Source organism: Eptesicus fuscus, chromosome 1 (genome assembly GCF_027574615.1).
Source record: "Eptesicus fuscus isolate TK198812 chromosome 1, DD_ASM_mEF_20220401, whole genome shotgun sequence".
NCBI classification, from domain to species: domain Eukaryota; kingdom Metazoa; phylum Chordata; class Mammalia; order Chiroptera; family Vespertilionidae; genus Eptesicus; species Eptesicus fuscus.
In genome coordinates, this window is record NC_072473.1 from 16,631,596 (window position 1) to 16,652,717 (window position 21,122).

General features: G+C 39.5%; 1 protein-coding gene across 2 annotated transcripts in view; it reads left to right on the forward strand.

Annotated features, from left to right (window-relative positions):
- LOC103292265 (melanoma-associated antigen B18-like) overlaps nucleotides 1-21,122 on the forward strand; it is a 77,448-nt gene that overhangs the window by 54,510 nt on the left and 1,816 nt on the right. The window lies entirely within an intron of this gene.

Consider the following 21,122-nt stretch of genomic DNA (forward strand, 5'->3'; position numbering starts at 1 on the left):
GGAAGCTGCAAAAATAGTATGGAGAGGTCCCATGTACCCTTCATGCAACTTACTCCAATAGTAAAATTTTATAAAACTATAGTACAATATCAAAACCAGTAGTGAAGAGCTTATTCAATTGTTACCTGTTTTTAAAAACACGTGTGTGTGTGTGTGTGTGTGTGTGTGTGTGTGTGTGTGTGTGTAGTCTATGCAATTTTACCACATGTATAGATTCGTGTAACCACAACCACAACCAAGATACTAAGATGTTTCATCATCCAAAATGAACTTCCTTATAACTATCACTTTATAGTATCTTGCTCCCTAGCCCCTAAACCCTGAAAACCACTAGTATATTTTCCATCCCTATACATTTGTCATTTCAAGAATCCTATCTAATAAAATGGTAATATACAAATTAATCATCACTCCATCACAAAGATGGCGGCGCCCATAGAGACTTGGGTGCTGGACGCTGGCGGCGGCGCACCGGCTATGGGCCCTAGCATCTTGTGCACCCTGACCTGCAGAGGGCAGGCCTCTGGCCAGAGGCCAGCTGGGGCATGGGATGCTGGCATTATTGCAGGCTGGGCTGAGGGACTCCCCGCCCCGCCCCCCTTGTGAACGAATTTTGTGCACTGGGCCTCTAGTGTTATATATATTGAAACATACAGGTATTCTTCTGAGAACCAAGATGGTGATGTAGGTAAATGCTGGTACTTGCTACCTCCCACATCAGAATTACAACTAAAATACAGAACAACCATCACTCAGAACCACCTGAAATATGGCTGAATAGAAGTCCTACATCTAGAGAAGTAAAGAAGAAAGTACACTGAGACTGATAGAAGGGGTGGAGGCATGGAATGGGCTGGTCTCACACCCCTGTGTGGCATGTTTTCAATCGGGAGGGATATCTTCTCTTCACTGTGGAGGCCATCAGTGAGGAACAAGGTATCCCAGCCCCACACCAGATCCCCAGCCCAGTCTCCAGAGCTGGGAAGAGAAGTTCCTGTAACTTTGGGCTTAAAAATCAGTGGGGATTGTGGCTACTAGAGACCCAATGAACTTACACAATCCCACTTCCTCTGAGATACAGTGCAGGGTGACAGTGTTGGGGGATTCAAGGAGATATGTGGAGGACCAGGATTGTCTGGCATCAGGGCAGGAACTCAGGGGAAGCTTTCTCCTAAAAGGGTGTGCTGACAAGGGTGCTCTACTCTGTTTATCTCTAAGAACAGAAGCTAGACCAAAGGTGGTCACATCTACTGATTAAGAGGCACATAGGGCCACATTCATAACCAGAAACACTCAGAAAGGGCTTGACAGAGCTGGATTTTCTGTTTTCTAGGTGAAGTGGCACTTTTCCCTTAGTGCATTCAGAGGAATGATGCAATTTGCTAATTAGAAGGTTTGGGCATTGGGGTCATTTTTCCACTGGAGGGCAACAAATGTACAGTGATATTAATAACCAGTGATACACCTTTGAATGAAAGAAGATTGGTGAAAGAAACCAACTGGCTGCCAATAGAAATGATAGAATGATTCTCCATTGCCTAGACTGTCATGAGAAGGCAGCATAGAACAAGAAGACCAGGGTGTTGGTGAGCACTGTTGTACTAGAGTGCATAGTGATTTTACAGCAGTTATTTGTCTTGCCTCTGGTGCAAAAAAATAAGGTAGCTTTATTGCTACTAATGGTCCGCATGCTCATCAGGACCATGGGGCAGATGTGTTCTTGCTGTGGAATGTAAACAGACAAAGACAAGATTTTCTCGACAAACTCAAAACCCTCCTCACAACTTAGATTAGCATGATTTTGTAAATAGAAAAAGTTAAATTGTGCAATTAGAAAAAATGGACACGTGTATATAATGTGGGATTGGAAAAATGTTCAAAGCATTATAAGAACATAAAAGATTGATATATTTTCAGAAAGCCTTACATAAATTTTTGGCAAAAATCTAATATCAAAGTTAAAATGCAAGTGACAAATGGAAAAGCACTATATATGTTATGGTATAGTAGGTATATATTTTAGTAGGTGTATTCATATGTATACATATATGCTCATATATAGTAAAGAGTTAATATATTTAGTATATAAAAATGATATGCATTATATTTGTATATTGATATATTTCACATATTAATATCTCTTGATAACAAAAAATTCTCCAATATACATAAATTACATAAACATTTTAGAAAATAAACATAAATATTTATTGCATGCTGCTTTTTGTCTGGTTTAGTGCTGTGTATTGGGGATAGAGCAGAATATCTGAAATTTACAGGACATTTATAGTTTAACTAGAGGCCCGGTGCATGAAATTTGTGCATGGGTGAGGTCCCTAGTCCTGTCCGGTGATCAAGGCCAATCAGGTTCCCTGCCTCCTCACCTCCCTACCTCCCCACCTGCCCACCTCCTCTTTCCTGCACTGCCCAAGCACCACCACCCACCCCCGGTTCCCCGTCCAAGCCCAGGGCCCAATCCTGATCAGGTGATCAGGGCCTGCCATCCAGGGGGAGGAACAAAATATCTTGGGATAGCAATTGATTTTGATGTCCATGAAGTTTTCATGGGTAATTTAAACATAATTGTTAACAACTAATAAGTTAAATAAATGTAAGTAGAATAAAAAACAAAGAAAAATAAACACAGCCTATACTTAGCCAAAGAAATGCAAATCAGTGCAACTATCCTATCTAAAAAAGAGGGAATATGCTAATTGACCATCACTCCACCACAAAGATGGCTGCACCCACAGCTGAGGCCAAGTTCTCATAAGGAGCCTTAATGAGCAATCAGCAGGGACCTGAGGCTATGTCGTCCCCCACCCCCATGGGGCTTGACAGGGGACCTCAGGCCGCACCCCCCACCCAGCAGGGCTTGACAGGGGACCTCAGGTCATGCCCCACACCCAGCAGGGCTTTACAGGGAACCTCAAGGTGTGCTTCCCATCCTGGTACTGGGCTAGGGTTCCTCAGGCTTCTCTCCCTGCCCCAGCACCAGGCTGGGGGACATCAGGCAGCGCCCCCCACCTGGTGGGGCTTGACAGGGGACCTCAGGCTGCGCCCCCCACCAGAATGGGCTTGACAGGGGACCTCAAGTTGTGCTTCCTGTCCTAGTGCTGGGCTAGGGGACCTCAGGCTGCTCCCCCTGCCCCAGCGCCAGGCCGGGGGACCTCAGGACGCGCCCTCCACCAGGTGGGGTTTGACAGCAGACTTCAGGCCATGCCCTCCCACCCTAGCACCAGGCCCGGGGACCTTAGACTGCACTCTCCGCCCGGCGGGGCTTGACAAAGGATCTCAGGCCGTGCCCCCTACCCCAGCACCAGGCCAGGGGACCTGAAGCTGCACCTCCCTGCCTGGCTGGGCTTGACAGGGGACCTCAGGTTGTGCCTCCCACCCAGCGGGGGTTGATGGAGGACCTCAAGGTGCACCCCCAGTGCTGGGTCGGGGGAACTCAGGCTTCGCCCCTGCCCAGCAGGGCTTGATGGGGGACCTGAGACTGTGCTCCCCTGCTGGTGGGGCTTGACGGGAGACCTAAGGCTGCACCCCCCCCACCTGGCAGGGCTTGACGGGGGACCTCAGGCCATGCTCCCCACCAAGCGGGGCTTGACAGGGGATCTCAGGCTGTGTCCCCCACCTTGCAGGGCTTGACGGAGGACCTCAAGGCATGCCCCCTGCCCTGGTCTGGGCTGTGGGACCTCAGGCCACACCCCCTGTACTGGTGCCAGGCCAGGGGACCTGAGGCTACTCCCCCTGCCAGGCAGGACTTGACAAGGGTGGGACTGTCAAGCCCAATGGAGGGGGTGGGACTGATCTAGCCCAATGGAGGGGGCGGGGGCTGGCCGGGTCTGGTCTCACACGATTTTGAGGTGCATGTGGGTGGGCGGGGACTTGACTCTAGGTCCTGTGGTGAGCCTCAGACTCTGACAGGAAGAAGGTTTTCATATACATTTTACTAATTTTCTTTCATCTCTGACACTTCTATTATAGAGAAAGAGCAAATAGCAATATTAAGTTATTTCCTCTAGTTAATCCCCTTTATTGTGCATGAATTTCATGCACAGGGTCACTAGTAAAATATAATTTTCAAATGATCAAATAGCCAATTATTTAAAAAAGGAGAGTAGTCAATATTCACTTTGAATGTTGGGAAATAGGCATTTTGTTATCTGACAACTTTTGGGATATAATTATCAAATATATTTTAAATATATCAATGGGGTAGAAGGGGACATATGTAATACTTTCAACAATAAAGACTTAAAAATATATATCTACGTATGTATACATATACAGATGTAGATACAGAGGTTCTTATCATAGCACTAGAGGTCCGGTACACAAATTTGTGCACCAGTGGGGTTCCTCGGCCTTGCCTGCAGTATTGGGCTGAAACCGGCTCTCCGACATCCCCCAAGGGGTCCCAGATTGCGAGAGGGCAACTCCACTGGTGCATTATCAGGGCCAGGGAGAGATGTGGGAGGTTGGCCTGCTGGGGAGGGACTGCAGGAGGGCTCCAGGGCATGTCCTGCCCATCTCACTCAGTCCCAATCAACCGGACCCCAGCAGCAAGCTAACCTACCGGTTGAAGCATCTGTCCCCTAGTGGTCAGTGCATGTCATAGCGACTGGTTGACCAGTGAACTGTCTGCCCCCTGGTGGTCAGTGCACACCATAGTGAGCAGTTGAGCAGCCTTAGCATATCATTAGCATATTACACTTTGATTGGTTGAATGGCCAACTGGTGGACCAGACACTTAGCATATTAGGCTTTTATTATATAGGATTGCTTAAGTTTATGAAAACTCTGATACAATGTAAATATTCATCAAAGGGGCAAGAGTAAGGGAATTATTACACCCCTATAATGGAGTGCTATGGACTGTTAGAAATTGTGATGTAAAATTACTAAGTACAAGTTTTCAGAGTAATATAGTATTTTACTTGTGCAAAGATGAACTACACAAACACCATGAAAAAATAGTGTTTTTCTCTGGGTGGTAATTTTTAATTAGAAAGAAATTACTTTTACTCTTCCATATTGTCTTCTTTCTTTTTTAAAATGTGGAATTAACATTTATTACTGCTAAAAGTAAAGCAATGAAGTAAAAAAGGCAAATTAAAATGCAGGATTTATAACAGATTGTTAAATTAATATATTAGCATTTTCTTGAACTCTGTTTTGTGTTTTCCAAGGCTGTTTAGGAATAGTATCTAGTTTGACCCTCAAAACAACTCTGTGAGTTAAGCATTATTTGAGCTGAGCAAAAAGACCCTCTAGAATACATTCACAGTAGGAGTGTAAAGTCAAAGATTTATCACCAGTGAATTAAAAGAAAATTGTACACATTAATCAGTGTTGAAAGCACAGGACAAGCCAGACATTGTAGAGACACTCTCCCACTTTGTTCTCTTTTCCCCAGGAGTCCTGTGTGCTCACTTTACAAACCCAGTGGGGTAATTGTGAGCAGGTGGGAACCTCCAAAATCAGAATCTGCTCACAAAGCATAGTAAAAGGCCACACAGGGAAAACTATTTATTCCATAATGACAGCAGGATTAGTGTTATGTGGCCACATGATTTGTTCCACCTGCAATTTGATATATACTGCTTCCAGCAAGGCTCCTTGAAGACTTTAAATATCTTCCTCCAAATTTCAGAACACTCCTTACATTGCCTGCTTTATAAGGACAAACATAGAAGCACATTTAAGCATATGCATACATGTGCATGCACATGCAAACAGAATACATACATAAAGAAGCAGCATTACCCTAGCTAGTTTGGCTCAGTGGATGGAGTGTCAGCATGCAGACTGAATAGTCCCAGGTTTGATCTGGTCAAGGGCACATGGCAGGGTTTCTGGCTCAATCCCCAGTAGGGGGTGTGCAGGAGGAAGCCAATCATGATTCTCTCTCATTATCAATGTTTCTATCTCTCTCCTCATCTCCCTTCCTCTCTGAAATCAATACAAATATATATAATTTTAAAGAAGAAGCAATGTGCCCGGCCGGCGTGGCTCATTGGTTGAGCGTTGACCTATGAACCAGGAGGTCACAGTTAGATTCCCTATCAGGGCACATGCCTGGGTTGTGGGCTCGATCCCCAGTGCGGGGTGTGCAGGAGGCAGCCAATCAATGATTCTCTCTCATCACTGATGTTTTTCTCTCTCACCCTCTCCCTTCCTCTTTGAAATCAATAAAATAAAAATTAAAAAAAGAAGTAATGCTTTTACTCTATAAAATTATTTTACAGATAATATCCTTATTTTATGGATAATAAAATGAAGACTCAGTACATGTAATTGACTGGAATAACTTACTTCTTGTAAATTGCCCAACCCAAGTTTCTTGGTTCAAAGGTTCATATTCTCCCTATTAATGTCCTGCCACCTCAAGGATTCCAAGGTATGTTCTGGCTCTGAAATTCTATAATTCTGACTGCATGTGAGAGAAGAGCTTCAAATTATATAGTGTATTGCTTTCTTGGAGTGAGAGTCAAGGCAAGAGAGAAGTGATTAATGAGCCACAGTGTAACCACTAAGGATTCCCTAGATCTCAAGACCAGTGTCATTACATTATGGGAGCTATGTCCGTCTGCCTGTTCACCATTGTATTTGCCTTAGTGAGAAACAGAATTTCCAGCTCATTAAAATGTGGCTAGCAAGACATATACAGGGTGTCCCCCAAAATGTATGCACACACTTTGAATAATGATAGAGGCAATGTTTAATAAAATACATTTCAGTTTAAAAATTGAGCTACCAGCTGTTAAAGTATGTATACATTTTGGGGGACACCCTATATATTCAAATGTGCTCAGGTAAATATCTGCTATTTTTACTGCTATTTGACAAGGCTCCTGTTGCTCCACCAACAGAAACTGACAAAACAAAACAAAATAACAAAACAACACAAAAACAAAACCTAAATTGAAGTTTGGCCAAAAGCATAGTAGTCCTAATAGATAAGTATTAAATTGCAAAATTCTCTTTTCTATTGCAAAATTCCCAGGTCCTGCAACTTTTGAAAATTCCTTTTTAATAGTGTAGCAAAGCAATTCTGCTGCCCCCATGTTCTTGATAACTTACTTAATATAGTACCTAGTTTTTTTGAGGTAAACCTTGGTTTCTGAATCTCGATTTTCTTGTTTTCCAATGTGAAGCTCTGAGTGGGTATGTAATACTACTGGTGCTATAGTGCTCTTCTGAGGAACCAGGGGCCTTCTGGAACTCTCAGGTTTCATCATAAAGAGGATTACACTAGATTTATGGCACATAGGAAGAAAGCTGTGAAGTGTTTTCTGTTAGGCATCGTTTTAACACAGAGTCTTTCTTGAAAATTTGGTGTTGGCAAAAAAAAACACTCTCGCCTGAATGAACAAATTATTTTTCTGAGCCGATATTTTTCCATCAACTCAGTCTTCCTTAAAGAGTTATCGATTTACTTCTTGCCTTATGAATCACTAGTAAGACTAAAAGAATCAAAAGGGAAATTAAAAACTTATACTTCAAAGTGAGCAAAGAATTGAATATTTTTTGTCCTCTTTGATGTGACTGTAGTTAGAGGAAACACAGGAGTAGCTACGTAGCCATTATTTGAGTAATTTAGGTCTTGAAGTAATCAGACCCCACCCCAAAATAACCATTACTTACTCAAAGGTAAAATGTGAGTAATATAATGTAGGCATCAATGCCCATAATATTTCTAGGATATTAAGCATATATTATTTAAATGTTATTCATAATCAAATCAGAAAACAAATGTCTTCAGTCTAAGGGCATGCTAGTGTGCAGCCTGGAACAATTTTTACAAATCTTAAGAAATGAATAAAAAGACAAGTTCTCACACCTCTTATCCAGAAAGCATCAATAACTAATTTTATTTATTTTAATATGTTTTTTTATTGATTTCAGAGAGGAAGGGGGAGAGACAGAGAGAGAAGCATCAATGATGAGAGAGACTCATTGATTGGCTGTCTCCTGCATGGCCCCACTGGGGATTGAGCCCGCAACCCAGGCATGTGCCCTTTACCGGAATTGAACCTGGGACCCTTCATTCTGTAGGCCAATGCTCTATCCACTGAACCAAACTAGCTAGGGCTAATTTTATTTATTTTTAAAACACAATGGGAAGCACATGGTTGTCCTGTATCTTGGATACCCCATGCCCCTTCCAGCCTCAGGATGTCTATGCATGCTTTATCTCATGCATGGAATGATGCTTGCCCAACTCTTTCTTTTCCCCAGGGCTTGACTTAAATGACAGATACTTATAGAGGCTCTCTCTGATTCAGTGTTGCCACCCCCTCCATTATTCTTATAACATTCATTGTTTGTCCTTATATTATTTATAATTTGTGTATATATTCTACTTGCTTACTTGTTTGATTTCTGTGGCTCCCTTTGGGATATCTGGTTTATAAACCTATTGCATTTCAAGTTTAGGTTGATTTACCATGAAGCCAGTGAAGCTGAAGCTTCAGAAGTACTTACTTGATTTATATTCATAAATGTATATTATTTTTATTTTCTTCAAGAGGGCTCCCAAATTGAGTAAGTATTGGGTCTCAATAATCTGGTTTTGTGTTGGCCACTGTGCTCAAACTCCTGATTCATGGAAGTTGTGAGATAATAAATGGATGTTGTGTAAGTTGCTAACTTTGTGGTAATTTGTTATGTAGTGATAGGTAACAAATATGATCACTGATGGATGATGCAATGCCTATCATATTCTAAGCACTGAAATATTTAATGAAAATAGGATTATTTCAGGCTCTTCTGGGCCTATTATTGGATTTTAAGGTTCATTTAAAGAAGGGAGCCACTACATTGGAACAATTTAACTTTTTCTTGTTTCAATTTGTCTCATTAAACTAAAAATATCCTGAGTTTTGTTTGTTATCCATCTAGAAGATTTTTAGTCCAATGGCATTTATTGCAATACACGTAGTTTGGTGTTTATAATTCTATTTTGTGTGTGTTTTTCTTTTTCTGCTACCTATTTGTCTCATCTAGTTCTATTTTTGAATCCTAAACTTTGTCCTGCTAATATTTAACTTTACATGGTTTGGAAGATAAAAGAGCAGATTCCAAAAAATAGGACAAGAGGTCTAGAATAGGAAGGTTATTTATACCTGGACCAAGGATAAATAATAAATACATGAATTGAAATCCAGCCAGTTCCTGATATGCAGGAAATACCATTTTTTGCTCAAGTTGTTCGCTTGTCCCAAAATGACCTCACCTACCTTCTCTGCTTGTTGGTTTTTTGATTCTTACAATAACAAAAATTCTTCCTAGAATTACACCTGTCCCCCTCTTATCAACTCTATGAATTAGATATTTCTAATATGTGCTGCTTTAGCTCTCTGTAAATATCTCCATGGAAGCACTCTTCCCGAGCATTCTCCTTTTTGTTTACTTACCTCTCCCATATACGGATAGATTATTAGCAACTTAAAAGTGGAAACCTATAGGTTAACGAAGACATAAAATACCTACCAACCAATTGCAATGTGTGGAACTTATTTGGGTCCTGATTCAAACACTCAAACTGTAAAAACAAAACAAAACTGTACCCTTTATGAACCAACTGTAAATTCAAACACTGGATATTCAATGGAATTAAGGAATTTTCTAAAATGTGGTATCAGTTGTGTGATTATTTTTTTAATCCTTATCTTTTGAAGATATATACTAAAATATTTATAGATGAAGTGATATGATGTCTGGATCTGTTTCAAAATAATATAGAAAGGAGGGAAACTGGGTGGTGTTTATTAAGGAAATAAGACTGATAAATGTTGAAGCTGGGTGACAGGAACCTGTGAGTTCATTATACTGTTCTGTCTACTTTCATATGTTTTCAATTCTCCATAAAAAAAAAAAAACATTTAAAAAAATATAAAGGAATAAAAAAAGTGAAGAGTATATTTCCTTTCTCTATCTTCAGCACTGAGCAGAATACCTGGTAGCTTGGCAGGCTCAATATATATATTTGATGACTGTCTGGATAAGTAAATGAAGTATAACTAAGTTCTCGTGGAAGATGCAATGGGCAGGGAAGACTATAAAGAATGAAAGGCTTGACCTAAAACCAGCAAATAAGTTGGCACTGACTTAGTGGACAGGCAGCATGCCATAGAGAGGAAATAACCTGAGAAAAGGCACAGAGCTGGGAGTAAGGGTGTTGTGCTTTCAGGATGAAAGCAATAATACAAATATATTTTTTAAAAAAACACAGAAAATGCCCTAGCCGGTTTGGCTTGGTGGATAGAGCATTGGCCTGCGGACTGAAGGGCCCCAGGTTCGATTCCGGCTAGGGCACATGCCCGGTTGCAGGCTCGATCCCCAGTGGGGGGCATGCAGGAGGCAGCTGATCAATGATTCTCTCTCATCATTGATGTTTCTATCTCTCTCTCCCTCTTCCTTCCTTTCTGAAATCAATGAAATCAGTAAAAATATATTTACAAAAAACACACAGTAAAAACTCAGGTAATTAGAAAACCTTAGAAGTTCTGAGCTTCAAACCATTCTTTATTCTTTATGCTTTAGCATCACATAAAGATACTAAGTGAGAAAACTGATGTACTGCTGTTATTAATGTCAAATAATGATCTATTCAAATGGAAGGACAGCTATTATTTGAATGACAAAATGTGATGTACTGCAGAAAAATATACTCTTACTTTTGAAGAAGTTTCATTTTATCCCTTGAAGATAATAGTAAAAATTTGTTATCAACTAAAAAAATATGAGAGGAAAGCCTCTTTAAGACTCCTTATATATACTTTCCAGCATTATGATATGTATTTAGTTAAAAAAATAGCATTTTTCTTAGCAGTTACTTTCCTTAGAATCATGACTTAGAAACCTGAGGCTTCCAATTGTGTCTTCTGAATGAGATTCTCAACTTGATGCAACAACAAAAAAAAAGTGATTGCATTCTACTGAAAAAATGGTTGAATTTTAATCATGTGCCTGCATTCAATGTAGAATTCTCTATTAAATGAAATAAATGTTGAAAACTTTTTTTTTCAAGATGATTTTATTGTGCCTTTTCTGTCCAACTTTGAGGCCATATTAACATTGTCAAGTACTCATCCCTGAATGCTCTGTTGTAGATGCAACAATATGATCAAAGAGGACTGACAAGTAAATTTGGAAGAATTCATGAATAGGGCTGAATTATAGAATTATCCTGCATGGAAAATTTATTTTTATATAAATTATCTAAAATATTTTTTTTCACAAGAGAAGGAATTGTGACAAAGAATACAGAGATGTTATGATTTGGACATCTTGGGAAGGAAACAGTATGGTGGATTTAGCCATAAGGCAAGCAAGTATTTCATTCCTCCAACAATTAAGGGTACATGTGGTCCACTCTGGTGCAAAATTAAAGTAACATTAAAACTTCTGCAGATAGACTATCTCCCAAAGGAGACCTAAGCAACTGTAGTGGAACTCCCATGGAGTCTCAGAACAGATCTTTGCCCAAGCATTCCTCTGTTCAAAACAGTCAGCCAGGGCTTTGTAGTTGCTGAAATTGCCAATTTTACTAAAACTTGAGAGTCCTAAAGTTTCCCTGTGTTCAATTAGTTGGATTTCAGAGAGGGAGGGAGAGGGAGAGAGAGATAGAAATATCAATGAAGAGAGAGAATCATTTATCAGCTGCCTTCTGTATGCCCCAAACTGGAGATCCAGCCTGAAACCCAGGCATGTGCCCTGACTGGAATCAAACCATGACCTACTGGTTCATAGGTCGATGCTGAAACAATAAGCCACACTAGCCAGGCTAGTTCTTATAATTCTTTAGATCAGGAATTCAGACAGGACTTGGCTGGGCAGTACTGCTCCTCATAATAATGGCTACAATCATCACTGTCTCAGCTGAATTTGGCTGGTGGCTGAGCTAGTTTCAGAGACACAAGAAGGCTTCACTCATATGCCTGGTGCCTCAGTGCTCTTCCATGTGGCCTTACCCTCGTTTGCTGGCCTAAGCTTCTTTACATCATGGAGGCTGACTTCCTGTAAAGAGAAAACAGAAGATGCCTCTTCAAAGTTAGGCCTGGAATTCATGACATGTCAAACCTGTCATATCCTATTGGTCAAAGTAAAGCACAAGGCCAGCTCAAATTCAAGAGTAGAGGAAATTGGCTCCATCTCTTGATTATGTGTGTATAAAAATGGAAATAATTGCCTTGGCCAAGTATTTTAGTTGGTTGGAACGTTTTCCCATACACCCAAATGTGGTGGGTTCAATTTCCGGTCAGGGCACATATCTAGGTTGTGGGTTAAATCCCCAGTTGGGATGGGAGGCAACTGTCCAATGTTTCAATGTTTCTCTCTCATTTCATGTTTTCTCTCTCTCTCTCTCTCTCTCTCTCTCTCTCTCTCTCTCTCTCTCTCTCGTCAATAAAAACATACCTGGTGACTCACTGAGAACCTGTCTTATGCAACTTGAGTATCACCAGAGGCTCTTTCAGTGACTGAGCTTATCAGGCAGCCAGCAGGTGAAGGCAGGCAAGCAGAAGCGGATCTTGGAGTGCCTTGGGACTTTTGCTGGCCTGTCACAGGGGCAGGAGCTGGTAAAAACTGGCTTTGGTGCTTGGTCATTTCCACACACACTAACTATGGATTCCTTTGTAGCTCTAAACAGGTTGCCCAGTGCCAGTCACCTGAAGTGTCTGACATTAGCCTGTATCAGAGAAAATACATTTGAAATATACTTATCCTAAGGCTCAGCTGGTGTCTTACATTATGCATGACTAGAGGGGCTGGTGCACAAAATTCATGCACTTGGTGGTGGGGAGGGGTCCCTCAGCCCAGCCTGCACCCTCTCGCAGTCTGGGAGCCCTTGGGGGATGTCTGACTGATGGCTTAGGCACGGGGAGTGGGCCTAAGCTGTCAGTCGGACATCCTTAGCGCTGCTGTGGAGGCAGGAGAGGCTCCTACCACTGCCACTGAACTCACTAGCTGTGATCCCAGCTTCTGGCAGAGTGGTGCTCTCCCTGTGGGAGCGCACTAACCACCAGGGGACAGCTTCTGCATTGAGCGTCTGCCCCATGGTGGTCAGTGTGCATCATAGCAACCAGTCATTCTGCAGTTCGGTCTATTTGCATATTAGCCTTTTATTATATAGGATATGATTTAAACAGACCCCATAAACTATGTACCATTGAAAATAGAAAATGACCTCTCTAATGTAAATACCAAATATTACACATTAATCACAATATGCTTTGCCATCAACTTGCCTGAACATATACGCACAATGCACACACTCATTTTCTTTAAAAAAAATGAATTTTGAGTGCATTTTTAAAAACGCATTATGCTTGTAGATATTGACATTTTTAAAAGCTGTTCAAGTTGAAATTAAATTAGAACAAACCAGTTAATACTTGTTTTAATAGGAACACAAATTACTCAGTCCAGGAAAAACCGATAATGAGTTGTTATACTTTGCCATCGGAATGTACATTTAATGTGTTGCCCTTCACATAGCAACACAATGCCACCATCAACAGAACACGTGCTTAGTGCTATTTTTCAAATGGTAATAATGAGTTTTTCTCTGTAGTAAATACAGTATATAACTATATTTTGCCAAATTCTCTAGATGACATCACTAGAGCTACTGAGTACATAAGTTTAACTCTTTATGGAACATACTTATTTGTCCATTAATTTATTACACTTTTATTTTAACAATATTCTGAATAGATTAATTTATTCATTAACATAAAATGAGAAATTTCTGCTAATTAAGAGTAAAACTGTTTATTATCTGTTCATAGTAATGGCAAACTGGCACAAAATGTTAATTTTTATGTATATGCAATAGAATTATGGGTGGATAAATTGTTTTCTGTGGTGCCAAGTCTTCTACAATATGTGTACTTCTCTATATATTCTTTAAATGTTGTATTTCCTTCATAATTCTTCTCATTCTTTAATCTTTTCCTTGCTAATCTCATTCATGTTCATTGCTTCCATTTTCAAATAGCTGCTCATGACTTTATTTTATTTTTTTAATTTTATTGTTTAAGGTATTACAATTAGTAGTACATATGACTCTCCCGCCCCCGTCCACTGACCTCCCCCCAGCCTCCCCTAACCCTTGGCACTTTCCCTCGCCCCCCGCCCCCAGTGTCTTGAGTCTGTTGGTTGTCCTTATATGCATGCATACAAGTCCTTTGGTTGATCTCTTACCCCCTCAACCCTCCCTTATCTTCCCTCTGTAGTTTGACAGTCTGTTCGATGCTTCTTTGCCTCTGTCTATTTTTGTTCAAAAGTTTGTAATGTTCTTTGCTATCCACAAATGAGTGAGATCACGTGCTATTTATCTTTCATTGACTGGCTTATTTCACTTAGCATAATGCTCTCCAGATCCATCCATGCTGTTGCAAATGGTAAGAATTCCTTCTTTTTTACAACAGCATAGTATTCCATTGTGTAGATGTACCACAGTTTTCTAATCCATTCATCTGCTGATAGGCATTTAGGCTGTTTCCAAATTGTAGCTATTGTACATTGAGCTGCTATGAACATAGGAGTACATACATCCTTTATGATTGGTGTTTCTAGTTTCTTGGGATATATTACTAGAAGTGGGATCACTGGGTCAAATGGGAGTTCCATTTTTAGTTTTTTGAAGAAACTCCATACTGTTCTACACAGTGGCTGCACCAGTCTGCATTCCCACCAGTAGTGCACGAGGGTTCCTTTTTCTCCGCATCCTCGCCAGCACTTGTTGTTTGTTGATTTGTTGATGATAGGCATTCTGACCGTTGTGAGATGGTACCTCATTGTTGTTTTGATTTGCATCTCTCGGATGATTAGTGACTTTGAGCATGTTTTCATATGTCTCTTGGCTTTCTGAATGTCCTCTTTCAAAAAGTGTTTATTTAGGTCCTTTGCCCATTTGTTGATTGGATTGTTTATCTTCCTTTTGTTAAGTTGTATGAGTTCCCTGTAAAGGTTGGAGATTAAACCCTTATCAGAGATAACATTGGCAAATACATTCTCCCATATAGTGGGCTTTCTTGTTGTTTTGTTGATGGTTTCTTTTGCAGTGCAGAAGCTTTTTATTTTGTTGTAGTCCCATTTGTTTATTTTCTCTTTAGTTTCCATTGCCCTAGGAGCTGTATCGTTAAAGATATTGCTACAACAAATGTCCACTATTTTGTTGCCTATGGCTTTTAAGATTTTTATGATTTACCATCTTATGTTTAAGTCCTTTGTCCATTTTGAGTTTATTTTTGTGTATGGTGTAAGTTGGTGGTCTAGTTTCATTTTTTTGCATGTATCTGTCCTATTTTCCCAACACCATTTATTGAAGAGAATATCTTGATTCCATTGTATGTTCTTGCCTCCTTTGTCAAATATTAATTGAGCATAGTGGATTGGGTCAATTTCTGGGTTCTCTGTTCTATTCGATTGGTCTATATGTCTGTTCTTATGCCAGTACCAGGCAGTTTTGAGAACAGTGGCTTTGTAGTATAGCTTGATATCTGGTATTGTGATCCCTCCAACATTGTTCTTCTTTCTCAAGATTGTTGCAGCTATTCGGGGTATTTTTTTATTCCAGATGAATTTTTGGAGAATTTGTTCTAGGTCTTTGAAGTATGCCATTGGTATTTTAATGGGGATTGCATTGAATTTATAGATTTCTTTGGGTAGTATGGACATTTTAAAGATGTTGATTCTACCAATCTATGAACATGGTATATTATTCCATTTGTTCATGTCTTCCTATATCTCTTTTTTTTTTTTTTTTTAGCTTCCTGAAATTTTCTGAGTATAGGTTCTTTGTCTCCTTGGTTAAGTTTATTCCTAGGTATCTTAATTTTTTCTTAAGCGATGGTAAATGGGATTGCTTTTTTCATCTTTCTTTCTGTAAGGTCAATGCCATAGATTTCTTGGCATTAATTTTGTACCCTGCTACATTGCCAAATTCATTTATTAAGTGTAGCAATTTTTTTGATGGAGTCTTTGGGGTTTTCTATGTACAATATAATGTCATCTGCGAATAAGGGCAGTTTTATGTCTTCTTTTCCAATTTGGATGCCTTTTATTTCTTCTTCTTGTCTTATCACAATGGCTAGTACTTCTAGTACTATGTCAAACAGGAGTGGTGAAAGTGGGCATCCCTGTCTTGTTCCTGTTCTTCTGGGAAATGGTTTTAGTTTTTGCCCATTGAGTATGATATTGGCTGTGGGTTTGTCATATATGGCTTTTATTATGTTGAGGTATGATCCTTCTATTCCCACCTTGCTGAGAGTTTTTATCAAGAAAGGGTGTTGGATTTTGTCAAATGCTTTTTCTGTATCAATGGATATGATTATATGGTCTTTATCTCTCAGTTTTTTTAGGTGGTGTATCACATTTATTGATTTGCGGATGTAGTACCATCCTTGCATCCCTGGGATAAATCCCACTTGGTCATGGTGTATGATCTTTCTAATGTAATGCTGGATTCGATTTGCTAGAATTTTGTTGAAAATTTTGGCGTCTATGTTCATGAAGGATATTGGCCTATAATTCTCTTTCTTTGTATTGTCTTTATCTGGTTTTGGGATTGGGGTAATGCTGGCTCATAGAAAGAGCTTGGAAGTGCTCCTTCCTCTTGAATTGTTTTGAATAGTCTGAGGAAGATAGGTTTTAGTTCTTCTTTGAATGTTTGATAAAACTCCCCTGTGAAGCTGTCTGGTCCAGGGCTTTTGTTTGTTGGATTTTTTTTTGTTGTTGTTGTTTGTTTTTGTTTTTATTACCGCTTCAATTTCCTCCATAGTTGTTAGCCTAGTCAGATTTTTTGGTTCCTCCTGGTTGAGTTTTGGGAGGTTGTATTTTTTTTAGGAATATGTCCATTTCTTTTAGATTGACCAGTTTGTTGAAGTAGAGTTGCTCAGAGCATTTTTTATGATTCTTCATATTTCTTGGGGTCTGTTGTTATTTCACCTATTTTGTTTCTGATTTTGTTTATTTGGGTCCTCTCTCTTTGATTCTTGGTGAGCCTGGCTAGAGGTTCATCAATCTTGTTTATCCTTTCAAAGAACCAGCTCTTGTTTTCATTGATCTTTTGTATTTTTTTTTGTCTCTATGTCATTTATTTCCGCCCTGATCTTTATTATTTCCTTCCTTCTGATCACACTGGAATTTTCTTGTTGCTCTCTTTATAAATCTTCAAGTTGCAGAATTAGATGGTTTATTACCAGGTTGTTGTTTTTTGTTGTTGTTGTTGTTGTTTTGAGGTAGGCCTGTAATGCTATGAACTTCCCTCTTAGGACTGCTTTCACTGTGTCCCAAAGATTTTGGATTGTTGTGTTTTTATTTTCGTTTGTTTTCAGGATGTGTTTTATTTCTTCTTTGATCTCTTTGGTAACCCATTCATTGTTTAATCGTGTGCTATTAGTAATTGATTTCTAATTTTATGCTATTGTGATCTGAGAAGATGCTTGATATGATTTCAATCCTCTTGAACTTGGAGAGACTGTGCCTGTGCTCATGACTTTAGATGTGCTTCAAACACAACCCTTTTTAATTGAACTCACAACCATGCCTCCAAATTTCAACCATTCTTAGCATTCCCACTCTTGGTAAATAGTTCACTTGCAGAATTCCCAGTCTTAGTTGGTGATGAAGCTGTGAATGCAGAATGTCAGGATGTGCTGGCATTTTTGACATTGCCTTCTCCTAAACCATGCATATGCAACCTAGCACATAAATTCTGCAAATCCTATTTATGCATGGCTTTCTAATCTACCCAAATTTCTCCATCTCCAGTGTTACAATCATATAATATTGTACAAGTATCTAGAAAGGGAGATTATCCTTGTTGAACCTGACTTAATCAGGTGAGCCTTTAAAAGGTTCAAGATGCCCAGTTGGTGTGGCTTAGTTGGTTGAGTGTTGTCCCATGCACCAAGAAGTCATGGGTTCAATTCCAAGTCAAGGAACATTCCTGGGTTGTGGGCTTGATCCCCATTATCTCTTATGGATGTTTCTATCTCTCCCTCTCCCTTCCTCTATCTTTAAAAAAATCAATAAAACATTTTTTAAATGGTCCAAGACTCTTCTTCTGAGAAAAGGAACTCCAAGTGCTGGGGATTCTACATGAGGGAGATTCTTCATTGCTAGTTTGAAAATGGAGAGGGCCGCATGGCAAGGAATGCAATCAACTTCTAGGGGCTGAATACTTTTTGTCTGACAGCCAGCCAGGAAATGGGGACCTCAGTCCTACAATCACAAGCAACTCAATTCTGCCAAAAACCTGAATCCTTGATGTGGATCCTTGCCTAGAACCTCCTGATGAGAATGCAGCTTGGCCAACAAGACACTTGAGAGTGAGGACCTGAGCAGAGAACACGAACACAAATGAGTTAGTTGCAGCTATACTACTGATCAAAGTTTCAATCCAATGAATATTTTTTAAACAACTAGTAATGTGTAAACTTTATGAAGTGTTTTCTCATATATACTTTTATTTAATCATCCCACCAACTCAGTAAAAATAATATCCTTATTCTCCACTCTAATATTTTAACAGTCTCCTATAGGGTAATTTTATTGTTTAAGATCACAAAGGCAGACCATGAAATGATACCTAAAATTTAAAACAATACAAGGTATAATTGAATAACAATGCTCTTAAAAGTATGAGGCAAGGGTCAGTATTAACCACTTCAGAGTCACTAGGACTGTGGCTAAGGGAAGGCAAGTGAGGCATTCACCTTGAGCTCAAAATTTAAGGTAAGGGTTAGACCAAAACATCTCAGTAATCAAGATAAGTTATGTTTAAATGCCAAAAATCCAATATGAGAAAATATTACACTTTTAAATAAAGACACAATCCATGGAAACAATCAAAGTGTCCTTTGATAGATGATTGGATAAAGAAGATGTACATAAATACAATGGAATACTACTCAGCCATAAGAGAAGATGAAATACTCTCATTTGTGGAATGGATGGATCTTGAGAATATTATGCTAAGCGAAATAAGTCAGACAGAAAAAGTCAAGAACCACATGATTTTATTCTTATGTGGATATAAACTGAAAGCAAAAAAATGAACAAATAAGAAAAACAAAAACTGATAGACATAGACAAAAATATGGTGATTACCAAAGGGAATGAGTGAGGATAGTATAGAGTAAAAGGGGTCAAATATATGGTGATGGAAGTTTTGACTTTGGATGGTGGACACACAATGCAATATACAGATGCTGTATCATAGAATTGTACATTTGAAACCTATATAATTTTATTAACCCTCGTGACCACAATAAATTTAATTAAAAAAGTGAAGGAAAACAGAAAGTCTATCTACAGATATATTTCAGCTAATAATCTCAGAAGAAATGATAGAATTAGAGAGTTACAATTCAGCAGTTACTAATGAATTATCGGATGACAGTGGTGACCCTAACTGTCCCAACATCAACACAAAGGAAATAACCAACATTATATATCTTCTAATGAAATTGCATTGTCACCTCTGAAGTGGTTTTGCCAACAAAGAGAATTGGAATTCATTATGTTAACCAATAGGGAAGAGAAAGCATTTGATCATATGTGGAAATAAAGAAAAAAAACCCTTTGATAAAAATTCAACCTCACATCATGGTAATAGCATTTAGAAACTTACATTAGAATGGAATTTCCATATTTTACAATCAATAACAAACATATGTACATGTGAAATGTTAGACACATTTTTCAACAATCCAAACAGCACATGAATTTATGGTACCAATTCTACTGTTTAAACCTGGACTCAGTTGCATAGCCAGTGTACAGCATGCACAGGAATATAAAATGAAAGTCATGAATAATGAAAAGAAAGAGACAATATGATCTTCTACTAGTAATTAAACATTTCAAAGAAAGTGGTTACCAAATATTCAAATGTATAAGAAACTTCAGGAAGCTGATGGAGAAGATGATTATAGCCAAATTGGGAGTCTTACCACACAAAATAAATAGCTAATTAGAATGTGTAATAGAAAAGATATAATTGAAAACAGCAGCAATATACATAAAAAGAAAACTAACAAAAGCGTACATGGTCTTTATGGAAGCAAATATAAAAATATTTCAGATAGACTTAAATAAAAAGAATCTCTAATAGAGCAATATACTATGTTTATTCATGGTGAATATAATATTGTATAGATGTCAATTGTCCTTAAGTTATTTACATGTTTGTGACTTACCTCCCATCAGCAGATGAGTGGTAGCCCAGTATATACAAGGCATTAAGGAAGACACTGAGTGAGGACTGAGGGGAGAACCCACCTCAAAATAAAGTGCCACAAGCAGCCCCTCTCCTGTCAGTCTTGGGATGTCCCAGAAGTGGCTACTAGGCTCAGGTTTCTGCTTGCTTCCTATTGGAGGTTCCAAGAGAAATGAGAGCCTTGGTGTGAGGCCAGCTTACTCAGGTTCCCAGAGAAAAAAGTCCCAGGCCCTGTCAGGAGTCAGAAAAGACCCCTGTGTGAGTTCTGCACGATTCATCTCCCCACCGAACAAAGTGAGGGTGCCACCACCAGAACCCTACCTCTGCACTTATTCTATGAAGTGGGAGTGGCTGGAAGTACTCTCTCTGACTTCTGCCTTATGAGCTCTGGAGCTTGCGGCTTTGGTCAGAGGTATGTAGCCTAAAGTCAGTAAAGGGTGGAGTCCTAAATTTAGACAGGTATGGAGGTGAGTAACATTTGTTTAAACTGAAGGAACACACTCCTCCCAGAATTGAGGCCCTCAGCCCACAGAGCTCACCCTACTATGACATTGCTCCACCCTGCCCCTTGTGTCCTTCAAATGGCTCAAGCATGGCTGTTAGGCCTAATGAACCCTCACTTCCACTTAAGGAATTGGTGGGATAGGAAGCCTTGTTCTGAAGAGGAAGCCTCAAGTTATCAGAAGGAGGAGTCAAAAGACCAGTCAGGAGTGAAGTTTAATATCCTGAGTTAGATTGGAGGCGACAAGCCACTGCAGAACAGTGGAGGCCCCCAGAGTCCCTTCAGCCACTGTCTTGTGGCTTTCTAAAACAGTATCCTTAAGGGAACCAGCAGAGGCAGCTTTTCTTGGAGCCAATGTAGAATCTCCCTACTAGGACTGTG